This window comes from Protopterus annectens, chromosome 2.part2 (assembly GCF_019279795.1).
Source record: "Protopterus annectens isolate FY-2018-M chromosome 2.part2, PAN1.0, whole genome shotgun sequence".
In the NCBI taxonomy this organism is placed as follows: domain Eukaryota; kingdom Metazoa; phylum Chordata; order Ceratodontiformes; family Protopteridae; genus Protopterus; species Protopterus annectens.
In genome coordinates, this window is record NC_056730.1 from 610715684 (window position 1) to 610733540 (window position 17857).

The following is a 17857-nucleotide window of genomic DNA, read 5'->3' on the forward strand; positions in this document are numbered from 1 at the left end:
GCCTGCCAGACTACAGCATCTACATATCAACATGAAGGAGATGTTAGCAGTCCAGTTTGCATTAATGGCTTTCAAGGAGTTACTTCTTCCAGGGCAGGTGTTGATTCTAACAGACAACACAACTGTCATGTGGTACATCAACAAGCAAGGTGGAACACATTCTTATCCTCTATGCAGGCAAGCAATGATTTTATGGGAGACTGCGCTAAGCTTGCAACTAACTCTTCAGGCAAGGTTTCTGCCGGGAGCACAGAACTCCTTAGCAGATGTGTTAAGCAGACAAATCATGGATCCCCACGAGTGGAAACTGGATCTTCATGTATTTCAGAAATTGACAGTGTCATGGGGAACTCCAGACATAGATCTGTTCGCTTCTCCACTAAACCACCAGCTGCCAAAGTTTTGCACAAAGGGGTTTCATCACACAGCTTGGAAAGTGGATGCTCTGTCTTTCAGTTGGAAAAACCTTCATGTGTATGCCTTTCCACCTCTGCCTCTTCTTCCAAAGGTACTATTAAAAGTCAGGCAAGACAAGCCAAGGATGATTTTGATAGCTCCAGATTGGCCTCGGCAACACTGGTACCCACTACTAAGGAGTCTGGTAAGGAAGCCTCCATGGCCTTTACCTTTGATTCCTCATCTGTTATCTCAGAAGGACGGTCATCTGCTCAATGTCAAGCTTCACTCTCTTCATCTAACAGCCTGGCATATTCTGTGTTGAAACACAGCAGGTCTCAACTTCCTCAACAAGTTTTAAATGTGATTATGGAAGCTAGAAGACCTAGTACAAGGAAAGTGTACGCAGAAAAATGGAAGAGATTTTTATTTTGGAGTACAGCAAAGAATTTGGAGATTTCTGAGCCTAATTTGAGTGTGGCTCTTCAATATCTTACTGAGTTATTGGACAAAGGTTTGTCCTTCTCTTCCATTAAGATTCATGCTGCAGCAATTTCAGCTCACTATGATTGTGACCCACCATTGTTTTCGCATCCTTTGTTCAAGCAGTTTCTTAGAGGGGCAAAGAATATAAGACCCCCACGTAGAGCTCCTACTCCTGCTTGGGATCTCAATTTTGTGTTGGAAAAACTTACTCTACAACCTTTTGAGCCTGCGGCTACTGCTGATTTGAAATACTTGTCATGGAAGACTGCTTTTCTGTTGGCTATTACTTCTGCAAGAAGGGTGTCTGAGTTGCAGGCCCTTATGGCAGTAGAGCCCTTTTGATTTTCCATAAGGATAGGGTATCATTACGTACTAATCCTTCCTTTATGCCTAAGGTGGTTTCTAGTGTGGCTTTAAACCAAACTATTCATTTGCCTACTTTTATGCAGACCCCAAAATAAAGGGGAAAAGATTTTGCACACTTTAGATGTACACAGGCAATTGCGTTATTATTTAAGCAGGACTAAGGATTTTAGGCAGTCTCAGCAGTTGTTTGTTTCTTTTTGCTTTGAGTTCGCAGGGCAAGCCTGTGTCAAAACAAACTATTTCTAGGTGGATTGGGTTTTGCATTGCATTTTGTTATTCCCATCATGGCAAGGAGATTCCAGCTGGGATTAGGCCTCATTCCACTAGGGCTACTGCCACTTCAACAGCATTTCTAAGGGGTGGCAACTAAGGATATTTTGGAGGCAGCTACTTGGAGTTCAGTGCATACTTTCTCTAAGCATTATCACCTTCCTATCTACTCTAAGTCTAGGGCTGGTTTTGCCACAGCTGTTTTGCAAGGCATGTTGTCAGCTCCTACTTCTTTATGATTTGCCAGCCTCCCTTACCTCTGCTTTGGGATTCTACCCAATAGTAAGGACTGCAGCAATGTGGAACGAAGAACATAGTACAGTTTTGTACCTACCATAAATGTAGATGTTCGAGGATCCACATTGCTGCAGTCCAATTTACCCTCCCTCCTTCCCCTCTGTGTTTAGGGGTGGTTGTGTAGGTGAGGTTATATGCTGGTATTTTTGTATATATCTTTTTGTATATATTGTACATATGTTTGGTGCAGGTATTTTGGGCCTTGTCTTTTTAGGGTCTTCTGACATCTGGGGCAAGAAAAGACTGAGGATATGACGTCGGTCATGCGCATTAGTACCCTGACGTACTGACGTCAGTCTAATGCGCCCTGACCGACGTCAGCCTTATACTCTGGTATTCGGGCCGACTGGACAGCGGACTACCCAATAGTAAGGACTGCAGCAATGTGGATCCTCGAACATCTACATTTATGGTAGGTACAAAACTGTACTTTTTTTTTGGTGCCAAAGAAAATGGGGGACTTAGAGGCCCATTCTGGACCTTTCTACCCTGAACCTGTCAGTTGCCAAAGAGAAGTTCCAGATGGTCACTTTACAGACCATCATTCCGTACCTGCAAGAGGGTGACTGGATGTGCTTGTTAGAATTCCAGGATGCTTACTGTCACATAAAAATGCACAGAAGCTCCAGGAGGTTCCTCCGCTTCTGGCTAGGAGTCAATCATTACCAATTTTGAGCCCTACCCTTTGGTCTCACCACAGCCCCCAGGGTGTTTACCAAAGTGATGGCGGTGGTAGCGGCTCACCTGAGGCTTCAGGGGATTCAGGTCTATCCATACCTGGACAATTGGGTCCTTACTGCTCCCACCAGGCATCTACTTTCCCAAACCAGGGATTATTTCCTGACTCTTGCCCTGCATTTGGGGATCACAATCAATTCATCCAAATCTCTCCTCGATCCTGTACAGGTGATAGACTACATTGGTGCCAGGATAGATACTCTTCAGTGCAAAATCTTCCTGACCTCGGAGAGGGTACAAAACCTGAGGATGCATGTTTCCCTGATCTACAACTGTTATCTCCCAATGGCGGAATTGGTGTTGAGGGCCTTAGGCTCGATGGCGGTGACCATAACTCTTCTCCCGTGTGCCCGGTTACATATGAGAATTCTACAGTGGACTCTAGCTGTACAGTGGTCCCTGTTGGAACTGACATTGGCATATCCAATTCAACTTAGTCGAGTCTGTTGGTTGTCCCTCATATGGTGAATGTGTTCTCCGGACATTTTGGAGGAATGACCCTTTGTTCCAGCCCCAGCCCAAGCCACAGTGACCACGGATGCCTCCTAACTTGGGTCAGGGGTGGCATTGTTCGGGCAGGACAGTCCAAGGCCTGTGGTCCCCTATAGAGACCAGCTTGCACATAAATGTCCTAGAGATGAGGGCGGTCCTTCTAACGTTGCAGGCTCTTCACACCTTTCTTCCTCTGGGAACGATTGCAATTCAGTCAGACAACATGTCAGTGGTCTGGTATATCAACAAGCAGGGAGGGACCAGATCTTATCCCCTTTGTCGCAAGGCCATGAGAGTGTGGGAATGGGCGATCTCCACTGGTCGCTTTCTCATCGCAACACGCATTCCGGGGCAGTCCAACATCCTAGCGGACCATTCTGATGCCTTATGAGTGGTCGCTGAATCTTTCAGTAGCGGAACAGATCTTCCATGAGGGGGGTTAACCTTGCTGCGATCTCTTCGCATCTCCTTCCAACACGAAGTGCAGCTAGTTTTTCGCTGTGAACCCCCTGCCGGGGGAGTCCCCCAGAGATGCTCTAGTTTTATGCTTGGCCTCCTGGTCTCCTGTATGCTTACCCACCAGTACCTCTTATTCCGGGGTATCTACAAAAAGCTCGTTGACTGGGGAGCAAAGTGATCCTCTTTGCCCCGTTTTGGCCTCGCCAGGTATGGTTTCCCTTCCTTTGGTCTCACCTTCTAGCTCCGCCATGGATCCTGGATCCCATTGAAGATCTAATTTCACACCCTTTGGGGGTGCCTCATCCGAATCTGAAGAGTTTGAAGCTGACAGCTTGGCTGCTCCAGTTCCCATGATTGCTAGGACTCCTGGACTATCCTCCTCAGTTAGATCTATTTTGGTGGCTGCTCATAAGTCTTCGACCAGGAAGGTTTATCGCAGCAAGTGGAAACGTTTTTTTCCTTTTGGGCCTCTCAAAAGAGTTTAGACCCATTCACGGCTCCTATTTCCACCATTTTTGATTTTCTAGCTGATATTTTTCAACATGGAGCTAGTTCTTCTACTGTCAAGGTTCAGTTGGCTGCCATCTTTCATTTTCATGTGGGTGAGAATTCTGCCTCTTTAGCCTCTTCCAGACTTTGTAAAGCCTTTATTAAAGGCACCTTTTTGTTACGCCCCCCCCAGTCAAAGATCCTGTTTCCCCATGGGACCTTACTATGGTTCTTCAAGCTTTGGTCGCTTCGCCTTTTAAGCCTGCTGCAACAGCAGATCTGAAATATTTATCTTGGAAAACAGCTTTTCTGGTGGCTATTACCTCTGCCAAAAGGGTTTCAGAATTACAGGCCTTGTCCATCAAAGTTCCTTACATGATTTTTCACAAAGATAGGGTTTCCCTTTGAACCAATCAATCCTTTCTTCCTAAGATGGCATCATCAGTCAATATCAATCAGGCCATCAATTTGCCTGTGTTTTATCCTAATTTTTCTAACAAGATGGAATACAAACTCCACCTGTTGGATGTTCATAGACAGTTACAATTCTGTTTACACAGGACTAAAACTTTCCGTAAATCTGATCAATTGTTTGTATCTTTCCATAAATCCTTTTGGGGAACCTATCTCCAAGGTCACTATTGCTAGATGGATTTCTTCATGTATCCTTCAAGTCTATAAGGACAGAGGCATATCTCCTCCAGGTCAGGTGGAAGCTCATTCCACTAGGTCCATGGCTACATCTGTGGCCTTTTGGTGTAGAGTGTCTTTGGATGATATTTGTTCTGCAGCTACTTGGTCTTCATCTCATACGTTTATTTCTCATTACAAATTGGATTTGACTTCCAGAAGGAGAGCATCCTTTGGTTCCACAGTGCTCCAGAATATCCTTCCATGAGGGCCTCCCAGGACTTTAGTAGCTGGGGACTCTGTCCCACAGGTTGAAGACCAAATGAAGTAAATTACTTCAGATAAAGAAGTTATGTACTCACCATAACATTCCATGTGAGTAGTTCTACTTCATTTGTCTTCAACCGTCCCTCCCTCCTTTCCCCGGACGTTGGCATATGAACAGCCTATGGGCTGCAGTTATAGGTCATAAGTATTTTTTCAGGTCGGGTTATCAGTATAAGGTTCAGCAAACTCAATCTGGGGATGGAAGGTAGTGGAGGTGTATTATGGGTAAGGGGAGGAGTTTGGAGCTCGGAGCAGATGCTAGTAAATGTTTCTGGCTCGGATCCGATATGGATCCGTATTCCCACAGGTTGAAGACAAATGAAGTAGAACTACTCAGATGGAACGTTATGGTGAGTACATAACTTCTTTTTATGGTTCCTTTTGCCACTAAGATGTGTGTAAAATGCATTATGCTGATATTTTTTGTTACTATCAAACAAATGTCGATAAATTCTCAACCTCAAGGGTTTCTTCTGGATCTGAAGGGTTTGCACTTTACAACTCAAAAGTAATGTTAAACATAGAAATTCATTACAGCGAAGTAAGGAATTTTCCCAGGGTTAGGAACCACACACCTTCTAGCACTCCAGAAAACACACTGCACTAAATCGGGGGGCTTCACCCACCCCATCCCCTCACCCCCAACTAAATATACCAACTTTGAGTTCTTAACCCTGAGAAAACTTTTGTGCTTCTCTGTAATGAAGTTCGCCATTTAGTCGTCGATGAATATGTATTCAACTAATACATATTTCAGTCAACTAATATAGACCCTTTCACTTCCATATCTTATTAATTCATGCTCCCATTTTTAAATGACTTATGGCCCTTAATTAGTTAACTGATAAAGTGTTTAGCTATATAAGAAGGAAGTCTGTGGATTTTAAATTTATACAGTAGCTTTATGCGTCTTTTTCTTTGTTTTCTTCAAATTGTCTAAACTTCCTGAAACCAATATATGCAAATTCAAAGAATTAATTCTCACATACCACAAATTCTATGATGAAGTCTTGAAATTCCCTTATAACAACCTTACACCAGACATTGTCTCAGCAGATAGATTTTCAAAGAAGTATTATATGTCATACAAATAAATGCAGAGGACTGGTAGTTCTACCTAGCTACAAATACAATGGAAAATAAAAAAAAAAACACCCTGGTGGTCTATCAATATAAATAAAATCTACAATAATGGGAAAATCTCATTTGAATATACAACAGAAGTAAAAACCTCCAAGTCAAGGAAAATGTCAGGAATTTGACAAAGATTTTAAAAGACATTTTTGTATCTACTAAGGCTGCCTATGTACTTTGTTTAGCATCTGAAGCAAAGGTCAATTAGAAATTCTTTGTTGGCTATGTTCAAAAACTAAGAAACAACACTCAACAATATACATAACTCATGCTAAATGCCAAAACCTACTCTTAACAGCTGGACATTGCCAATTTACTAGCAAATAAATGTAGTGCAAACTTGACTCCTGAGATAACTATGCAAAGCCCCCATCTTCACTAAAGAACATATAATGAAAGTCCAGTTCAAGTCAAAGATAATTTCCTCTACGGGACCAGGTAACATACCAGGCTGTTTGCTAAATAGTACTAAACATGTCCTGGTGTAACCTTGCCTTAAGTTATTTAATCTGAGCCTGACTACAGACTGAGTCCCAGAAATGTGTCATGCAGCAGTGGTGATGCCAATCCATAAAGATGGTCCTACTACTGACTCCAGAAACTAAAGACCTCCTCAGCTTGATGGGTCTCATTTGTAAGGCCATGGACCACAGTATAACATACTTGATTAACATAGACATAAATAATTTCATCAAGCTACATCTACAGAAATTTTCTTTTGTAAAAGGTAGGTCCTCTCTGATGAACCTAGTAAATGTATTTGTAAAGGTAATGAAAGCTGTTGACAGCAGACACACTGTACATACAGAGCACCTTTACATACCTAAGGCATTTTGAAGTCATTCTTCATTGTAGCATGATTAATAAACTATAAGGTTGATAGAATTAGACCCCTGTCAATACAATGGATAGTAAAGTGGCTAAAAGACAGAACTCACATGATGCAGATGTCAGAGGCAGCATCAGAGAATGTAATGATGACTAGTGGTGTCTTGCATGACTTAGTGCTGGACTGGTTTTATTTGGTATTTACTTTTCTGACCTAAAGACTAAAAATCAAGACCTAATGCTAAACAATATCATCGTATTTGGCAGAGAAACCATGTAGCTTTGATAATACACCACTTCAAAATGAAAATATAGTTAGAGACCTGAGAACTTGGGTTGATAATTCCCTCAGTTTTGATTACCATGTAGCAACGGTTTCCACAAAGTAATTCTACTTGGGGCAACTGATTATCAAGGGAATATCATACAGATCTAAAAATGTTATTGTTTGCTTGTATTCAGAATTGGTCAGATCAGTTGCAGAATACAGTGCCCTTTTTGGGATATAACTCATCAGCTATATCAGCTGTCAAACAGTTGGAAAGACCTGAAAGATTCCTAACAAAGAGGATCACAGACTTAAAATCCCCATGTTACCAGAAAAGACTAGAAGCTCTGTCCCTCTTCTGTGTGTCTTATAGGCTTCTCAGATTAAACTTATGCCTTGCCTTCTGACCAATAAGATCCCAGTAGGTCACAATCTTTTGTACCTTCATAAATCAAACAACCTCACAAATACCAGAACAAGTGATCTAAATCTGCTTCGGCAGATCAACAAAACAAGGTGGTGGGACAGATTCATTATTCAGCTCTGGAATAGAGTTCTTCTGCAGATAAAGCAAAGTGATACACTGTCTACCTTCAAATGGGATGGGTATTCATAAATTCACTCTGACTTTACTGGCCTAATCCTCAGAGATCGGTCCTGGGACTGCGCCTTTTTGGCATTTACTTCTCTGAACTCAAGGATAATGTCAAGGGCCTCTGGATGTTCACATTCACAGATGATTGTAAATTGGGAGCAGTCATAGAATCCCCCATTGACACTAATGTTCTCCAGGAAGGGCTGACACAGACAAATAACTTGTGTCAGAGACATGGACTAAAACTAAATGCCAAGAAATGTATAATAGTATCCATCACAAAGCCATCTGTCCCTGGTATCTATCATTTTGAAAACACATCCCTAAGAGCTGGCCCAGTATTCAGGGACCTGGGGACACATACAGACAGTAATCTAGCCTTTGACCATCAGATATCTACAGTAGTGAGGAAATCATTCTATGTTGTGCAACTTATATACAGATGTGTGGCATCTAGGTGGAACCCATTATTCCACTCTATTCAGAATTAATCAGATCTGTGAAGACTGGTAGAGAAGGGTGAAGGCTGCCAGCCTAGCCAGATAGAATTTTGCAGATAATTCTGTCAATATGAATGTAAATTACAGGCATGTTGCCTTAAATGTAAAGAAATACTGTTACATGTGGAACTGAAAATAAATGTGACAACAGTGCACTCTACTGACCAAAGTAAAGCATGTGGTGACCCTTTGAAGTAGACAGTGGTGTCGAAAAGTCTAGATGAAGAAATTCTTTCTATTGTTTTAACCAGGAGTTAAATTGCTAGATTTAAACATGCAAATGTATTTTATTGCTCTGTTCCTAACCAGCTGCAAGATAACAAAAGGGAGATGTTAAGAATGTAAATGTAGTTAATGTGTAGCCTGGGAACTCCTGAAAAGTGTAACAGAATGATATAATATTTATCAGAACTGCAATTTCAATTTAAACAGAGAGAACCAGAGATTATTAAGCATTTTTGCCTTGATCGTCCAACTCACAGCACTCTGCCTGTTGTCTTATGTAAGTTATCATAGACTTGTGTTTTCTTTTAGAGTTAGCTAGAACTAGAAAGATTAGACTAAGTGCTTTTCTGTGATGTCAGAACTATACTACTGAATTATTTTAAATATTTGTGTGAACTCTGAACTCTTGATTAGCACTGACCGTGTAGTAGAAAGTATTGTCTTGTAATTTTAATTATTTATTATTAAATATTTTAAAACCTTTTAACTGTGGCTGGTTTGTGTAGATTAAACTCTAGAGTACATTGTATATTTATAGAGTTTACTGTCCAAGTCACTCCAAATAAGCTTTGACTGTTTAGTCACATCTACCAATTGGATAATAATATTGCACAGTAATAATTGGACACCCTTTTAAGGGCCTTTGAGTAACTGCTAAGTATTAGCTGGGTGGTGACAAGTGGTACTACCGTACAGTCTGGATTAAAGGGGCACAGCTGGAGAACCTGTGCCAGCCTTCCCCAGAAGTGTCTGTGTGGTTGTGTAAACTCATCTCAAAGTGTGTATGTGCCAGCTACTTGGGCAGGGACACTAAGCACTGGTTGGACAGAGAGGGTGCTGGAGATTTTAGCTTGACCAGCTAGGGTGAGATCTGGACCCTGTAGCTGTGCCAGTGGGGAGTCTTACTGGGGACCTGGGGAGCAAGGGAGCGACCAGCCCTGTTCTGTGATCTCTGTGTGCTCTTAAGGGAAATTGCACTTTACTGGGTGTATTCGTTATCCTTTCCTCATATATGAGGCACCCTCTCTGGTGTTAGTGGCGAGGATTGAGGCTTCCTTGATTGCTGGGCTAGGGTACGAGCATCACAAGGTCTATCATTGAGTACAATGCCTCCTTTGGTATATGCGTAGGATCATAGGAAGTTACTAGGCTAATGGCTCTAGGGCCCTTACAAGCTTAGCCAAGTTTTACCATTATTTCTGTGAACAGCACATATTGACCCTGTCCAAGAGGGACACAGTTGAAACCCCTGGGATGAATTTATGGTTATCCATCCAATCATCCAAATTGTGTTTGAGGAGGGCCAATGAGGTGCTCTGTTTAAATGAAGTGGGAGTCTGTTCCAAAGGTGTGGTAACCTCTGGGAGACAAATCTGTCTGTGCAGCAGGTTCTATTATTGTCACATACCAGGTTAAGGTCTTTAGACAAAGTAACCTTTGTACTATTTGACTTGCAGATATGCAGCATTTCTAATAAAGCAGGGTGAGAGATTGCCTTATATGCAAGGCAGAGATTGCCTTTGAGTAGTCTGTATGAAACAGAATGAAGTGACAGTGATTTCAGATGATCCACATAGGACAGATGCTGAAGACCTTGAAATTTCCTTGTGAGGAACCTTTGTGGTGTTTCCAATTGCTGCAGGTGCTTGGAAAGGTACACACCAAAAGGGGCATTGTACTCAATTATTGGCCTGATGAGGGAAGAGTACAGGGAGGTTATAACTTCTTTTTTTTTGGAGGCAGTGCCCTTACTTATGAGATGAGCAATATAGAATGCCCTTCTCATCACTGTGGAGACATGATGATCAAAGGTAAGGTTGCTGTCAACCTGTGACCCCCAGTCTCTCACCACTGAATGCATTATTAGGGTGTTGCTGCTGGTGTGGTAGTTACGAAAGGGATGATAATACATTTTTTTCATTGAGTTTAAGGCCATGACATTGGCAGCAATCATTTGTTTGTGTAAAACCATCTTGTAGGATGTTAACACCATTTGGAGATACTGTGTCAACTCCCAATTTGCAGTTATCAGCAAACTTTATCAGCCACAGACCTTTAGTTTTTGCCTGTACTTTGGAGAACTAGATTCCAAACAGTAGAGGTCCCAAGCCTGATCCTTGTGGAACACTACTGGTTACAGGTCTGCTGTTGGAGTTGGATTCCCCTATTTTGACTATGTGGGTTCTATCAGTGGGCCAGTTAGTGACCCATCTAATGATATAAGGGTTGATACCTAGCTGGGTGAGTTTGTCAGTGTTGTCTGAGTGGTGGATAGTGTCAAAAGCCTTGGGTAAGTCTAGATAGGCTGTATGCACAGATTTCCCCTAGTCCGCGGCCTTGGTAACTGTCTCATAGAAGTCCACCAGGTTTAACAGGCATGATCTCCCTTTGAAAAATCGAAACTGAGTAGGGTCATGTGTTTGGAGATTACTTATATCATTGTTGTTAAGGTCCATGATGATTTGCTCCATGGCTTGCAGATAAAGCTAGTCAGGCTAATAAGTCTATAGTTCCTGGGGTCAATGGAATCACTAAATTTATGCAGGGGGATAATGGTGGCCATTTTCCAAGATGAAGCCAGTGCTTAGTCTATGATTGAAAAGCATATACAATGTTGTTGCTAATTCTTGTTGGAGCCCATGTAAGATGCAACCTGTGATGTTATCAGGTCCCATAGATGCTGTGTTTTTGGCCTTAGAGAGGGCATTTATGACCTGCTCTTTAAAGATACAAGGTAGAGGACAGGTGGTAGGGATGTCATGAGGTATGTGTAGTGGGGACAGGGGAGTGAAGTTTTCACAGAACCTGTCGGACAACAGATTAGCTATTTCCACAGGCTCAGTATATTTGGTATCATTAACTACCAGTTCAGCACAAATCTGGGCCTTTCCTTTTAGGTTACAGATGTAAGTAAAGAACGCCTTATGATTGTCCTTAGTTGAGGAAGCTAATTTGGATTCGTAGTTTGCTTTGGAGGACTTCACAAGAAGTCTTATTTGCTTGTCATTACAGCTGAGTGACGTCTCCAGGCATTTCTGCAGTTACCTCCTATTGCACCTCTAGGTGTCAGATATTGCCTGTACATATTTACATTCATAATTCCAAAACCATGCTACATACAAGGTATCAGAATATTTTATCTTGAGGCATACATAATGGCAAACACAAATGTATTGATATATGACCTCTGTCAATTAGTACTGGTTAGAACTGTAAGGTGATAACTTCATTTTTTAAAGGCTGAAGCCACACCCGCTGGGAGTTAAAGGTATGCACTCCAAAGAGCTCTACTGGAGGGAATGAGTTAAGCTGAAGAGGGAGTGTTTCCAGTTTAGGGCTCACTCCCTCTTACTCTTAGACAGCAATTTCTTCCTCTTATTGTAAAGCCTGTTAATGGCAGTTGTCCACCAGGCAGGATTGCTCTTCCTTGAGGAGCTTGTTTTGGTCCTGTTAGGTACATCCGAGTCAATGCAGTTGTACATGTGTTTCTATAAATCATTGGTGTAGAACTGGGCATAGTTGCCAGTTCCATCTGAGGAGGTAGGTGCCAGTACTTCAGTGACACCAGCATCTATAGGTTTCTCCCCCAAGAATGAGTTTCTTAGTCCCAAATCGTGGTGGTTAATACCTTCTGAACTACCTATAAATTAGCAGTGTCTTCATTAATTCTTTTGCAGCTCAGTATGAAGGGTTTCTCTGCATTCATAACCACTGAATTCTGCTGCACTGCTGTGTTTTAACTTGCACAGAATTCAACTCTGTAATCGCTGCAAGCTGGATATTAATATGAAGAGTCACTGTGCCTTGAGTTTATATTTGAAAAAAAACTATCCCCATTAAGGGTTCATATACCACTATACTTTTCATATAAGTACTCACCTCTGAGTAGATAAGGAAGAAGTAATACTGTGAGGAGAATTGTAGTAATCTCAAAAAATGTTACTGTCCTTTCTGTTCTTTCAAAGAAAAACAAATGCATATAAAGTTGCATTAGACTTGTACTGAATCAAGATAAAAGGGGAAAAGTTTGCATTGAACTTGACTTTTAAGAAAAGCACAATATGTAAAACAAAAGTAAATAATATAATTATGTTTGCCATTGTGAAAATACTGTTGCAGCTTGCATTTTTAAGTAAGCCATGCTTTGTGACTGTTCGCATTGTTGCAGAGTCTGCATTTTGAAAGTTCTAGTTAGATCAATATTCAAATATAGAACTGTGAAAATGTGTTTTTGTGTTTAGGCCTAGTGTTTGTGGAGGCTGTGTGTCTGAGCACATGTTCAGGGACATCTTGGTTTAGCCAAAGACATGAGGCAATTCAGTGAGAGAGGATTGTTTAAGGTCATTGGCTGACTGAGGTCACCTGGACTACAGCTTAGAGTAAGCACCTCAATGGTTCTTTTGAGCTTTTTTTTTAAAGTTGTTTCAGGTTTCAACTTTCTGTTACCTAAGAAGTTAAGTTTGTGAGTGTTTCTGCCATTTCACACTGAGCTAATCGAAGGAAGGACACTGAGCAAACTTGGATCTATAATAAATTTCTCCAAAGCCAACTTCACGCTTCTTAACACAGAAGTGGCAAACTTCACGACACCCATGCTGACAGACAATAGAGGTATGACTGCTGAATCCTACGCAAATGCACTTTATAAGCACTTACACAAATGCATGGATCGTGCAATCCCAAACAGAACCAAGATGCTATCCTCCAATAAAAGGAAGCCAGTCGGTCCCCTGCCATAAACAAACTGTACAACAGAAGAAAGAAATTGTTGCAAAAAAGAGTAAAATCCCATGATTGGAGAAACTCCCTGGTCAGCCTTAGTAAGAAGCTGAGATCCCTCATAAAATCCTCCAAAGCTACTTATGAAAACAAAATCACCACTGACTCTAAAGACAACCACAAATCATTCTATAGCTATGTCAAGAATCTCAATGGCAACACTCAGATCTGCTCTGAGTTACAGCACAATGGCACTAAATATACAGAACCAACTGATATTGCCAACATCCTGGCAGATAGGTTCAGTGCTAACTTTACCCCCCTCTCATCCTCTAAAGGGTCCATCTCTGTACTGGAGGAGGTTGGCATAATAGTTAAGGTGTTCACCTTACAGACACAAGGTGCAAGGTTTGATTCTCACTTGGGGTAACTGGCTAGGCTAAAAATGGCCCACAAGGGCAGTTAGCCTAGTACTAAACTATGAAGAAAGCAAACTTCCTGTAATCACGGCTGCACAGGTAAAAAACACACTCTCCAAAGCCAAGAACACAGCATCCATGGGACCTGACAACATCCCAGGCTGTGTTCTAAATGAACTACAGAACCATGTAGTACCATGTTCAGTCATAGCCTCACCTCAGGCTATTTGCCCACTGAATGGTGCACAGCAACGGTTATCCCACTCCATAAAGGGGAAGCCACCACGGACCCCAGAAACTACTGCCCCATTAGCCTGAAGAGCCTGGTCTGCAAGGCTATGGAACGTATCATCATGGAACGTATAAACAATGACATTGGTAATCTCCAAACTCAGGACCCCACCCAGTTCGGGTTTGTAAAAGGCAGATCATGTCTCCTAAACCTGATAGACTTCTTTGAAGCAGTCACCAAAGCCGTAGATGAGGGTAAGGTGGTTCACACAACCTATCTAGATCTCACCAAGGCTTTCAACACCATCCCCCACTCTGAAATTATAGATAAACTCACTAAACTAGGTATAAATCCCTATGTCACAAGATGGGTTGCTAACTGGCTCACTGACAGAATCCACACTGTGAAAGTAGCAGACTCCAAATCCAACTTCAGACCAGTGACAAGTGGAGTACCACAGGGTTCAGTCCTGGGTCCTCTCCTGTTTGGTCTCTACTTCTCTGAAGTACAGGCTAACACAGAAGGTCTTTGGCTAACGAAATTCGCAGATGACTGCAAACTAGGAGCCATGATCAAAACTCCAAAATATGTGGACATCCTACAAAAGAGCCTCGCTGAGACAGATGACTGGTGTCAAATCCATGGCCTCAAGCTCAATGCCAAAAAGTGCCTTGTCATCCCTTTGGTAAAAACTCTGTACCCATGAACTACCACATAGGCGGTAGTCTACTTAACACCGAACGTGTGATAAGAGATCTTGGGACATAGGTGGACAGTAGTCTCTCCTTTGATAATCACATCACCACAGTAGTCAGGAAATCCTTCTACGTGGCACACCTCATCACAAAAGGTTTCTCATCCAGGAAAAAAGAGGTCATTGTTCCCCTCTACTCGTCACTCATTAGACCCATTATAGAGTACAACGTCCCTTTTGGTATGTACCTCACAAGACATCTGCAACAACAGGAATGGCTGCAGAAATATCTCACAAAGAGGATTACTGGCCTCAGATGCCCTACGCAGACCGTCTCAAAAAACTGCAGCTTTACTCCGTCGCATGTTGCTTACTCAGAGGTGATCTCTGCCTAACACACAAAGCTATGTCAAACCCAGAGATTTTGGACAAGCTCCACTTAAAGAAATCCCAATCCCTATGAGCTACACACTCTAGGGACCTAAACCTTGTCACCACAATAAATAGAACATGCTGGAGGGATAGATTCCTGTCCCAGAGACTTCCCATACTCTGGAACAAACTACCTATCTATATCAAACAAAGCTCCTCATTAGCACACTTTAAGAAGAATCTTGATGATTGGATGGGAGAAAGGAAATTCACCCCAGGTATCACTTCTGTGGCTCTGCTCGACAGTGGCACAGGAAAATAATTTTCTTGGGTGGCGAAAGCCAGGATACCTTTTGGCTAGGCTTATGTAGGACCTAGGGCCAATAGCCTAGTACCTACCTATGGACCTATGAACCTTTGAAAATAGAAAGGGTATGTTTTAAAATTTTGACTTAAGCCACAAAAAAATCTGTTTAGAGAGATTATAAGGAGAGGGGATGTCTGTTACAAAAGCTACAGGAGTTACTGCTTTGTTTGCTGGAAGATACCCTTAGAGAGAGTGCGGCTTGTAAAGTTAGTGATGTTGCAGTTTGGACTGAAAATCCTGCAAAAGCAAGATCACATAACATATTTAGCTAGAATCAATTTCTAGAATATATGTTAGATTTTTTCTGACCGTCTTCTATTGTTTTTTAATACTTTCTTTTCAGTTTCTTATGCAAGCCTTTTACTGTCTGTATAATTAATTTGAAAGTAAATGCTTAGACTTGCTTATTTCAAGTAAAAAATTATATTATTCATATATAAGGCTTGTACCTAATGTTCTGTTTATTAGCTTAAGTGTTTATGCATTTTAATGTGTACCACCAGCCTGTGTGGCACCCATCCTACAAAAAGTGAGTGCTGAAAGCTAATTGCTACCGCTTACAATATTTAAATGTTAGTCCATTTTAAAAGTAAATTCCAAAGTGCGTGTTTCTTTTTAGTTTTGATTAACATTTGGCATCATACATTAATGTTTGGGAAGGAGGATTTGGTACTGCAGCGTTAACTATTGACCCTCATACAGAAAACTATTGTATGAATGTGTGTGCAAAATAATGCTGTCAGGAAAACTGCTTTAAAGGGAACTAGGCCCTGTTACAGGTGGGTGAAATCCAGGAAGGTCTGAGGTTATATATGTAGTTGTGAAGTATGGCGCTTATTTGAGTGCTGCAGTTATTGCTTATTACTCAAGGCAGCACTGCATATCTACTGCATATCATTAAGTCAGGTACCTCTCTGTGTTATCTAATACCATTGGTGAGATTCAGTTCTATACTGCTGGTTCCATTACAGGAAGGTATTGACAACAGTAGTGCAGGTGTTATAGTCCATAACCTCGTCCATCACATGTACTGTTAAAGAGAAGTATCTGTACCTACTTTTATGTCTCCTTATCATGCAAAACTGAAGTCAGTTTATCCAGTTGCAACTGTTTTGTGCTCAATCGTGGCTCTGTTTTAGTCATCTTTTGTGGGAAGCAGGGATAGAACTGTATATTAAGAAGCAACAACATTTTTAACTTTTCTACAACTTCAGGAGTTCCTGAAGAGTCAATGGTATAATTTATTTTTAACACCAGATTTTCTCCGCTATACAGGATTCCAGTAAAGGCAGTCCCACAACCCGTTCGTAATAGCAGTAGTCTCCGTAAAGAACTGTTCAGTCCACGACCATGTAATAATTAATATAGTTTGTTCTTGAGAACTGTTTGCACATAACTGCACAGTGACATCAAACTTCTGCATTGTATGCTTCAGGAAGCTATTATGTAGACTTTTTTTGGTTAAACTGTTTTGGATTTGGAGATGCAGTTCAATTGTATTTGAGATGTCATTTTGTACTTGAAGAATGTAGCAGTACCCTCTGTTATTGTGAAGTCGTGGTTGAGTCTGGTAGCAATGATGTGATTCCACACACAAAGTGTTTAAATTTACGTTAGCGTGCGTCGCCTATGTTGTTACAGGTCTTGCAGCTGTAAAAGTGGGGTCCCTCCTCCTCGCTCTATGGTTCTGGTGCCTATGAACCTAAAACATCATGGCGAGCACACTCTGGGTTGGATGCTCGGGAGCTGGGAGGAATATCTTAGTTAAAGTTTTTTTTTTTTTTTAAACTAAGGTATTCCTCCCAGCTCCCGAGCATCCAACCCAGAGTGTGCTCGCCATGATGTTTTAGGTTCATAGGCACCAGAACCATAAAGCGAGGAGGAGGGACCCCACTTTTACAGCTGCAAGACCTGTAACAACATAGGCGATGCACTCTAACGTAAATTTAAACACTTTGTGTGTGGAATCACATCATTGCTGCCAGACTCACCCACGACTTCACAATAACAGAGGGTACTGCTACATTCTTCAAGTACAAAATGACATCTCAAATACAACTGAACTGCATCTCCAAATCCAAAACAGTTTAACCAAAAAAAGTCTACATAATAGCTTCCTGAAGCATACAATGCAGAAGTTTGATGTCACTGTGCAGTTATGTGCAAACAGCTCTCAAGAATAAACTATGTTAATTATTACATGGTCGTGGACTGAACTGTTCTTTACGGAGACTACTGCTATTACGAACGGGTTGTGGGACTGCCTTTATTGGAATCCTGTATAGCGGAGAAAATCTGGTGTTACTAGTTTTCAACGTATTTCTCCGTTCTTCCATTCTGTGTGTTTTTAATAATTTATTTTTAAACAGAAGTAATTCTTTATGGATCTCTTTCTTGCCATGTATGTTTCAACCTAACCCTGTATAATTCTGCAAACTGGTTTAGTACAGAAAACCACTGCAAACCAGAACACTATGCTAAGCTAATAGATTAATTCCACATGTCCCTGCTTATGGGTCTTTGATAAATACAGCAATCCTACATTAGCAGACAC

General features: G+C 41.4%; 1 protein-coding gene across 2 annotated transcripts in view; it reads left to right on the forward strand.

Annotated features, from left to right (window-relative positions):
• LOC122795742 (matrix metalloproteinase-21-like) overlaps positions 1–17857 on the forward strand; it is a 602767-nt gene that overhangs the window by 158081 nt on the left and 426829 nt on the right. The gene's annotated exons all lie outside the window — the stretch shown is intronic.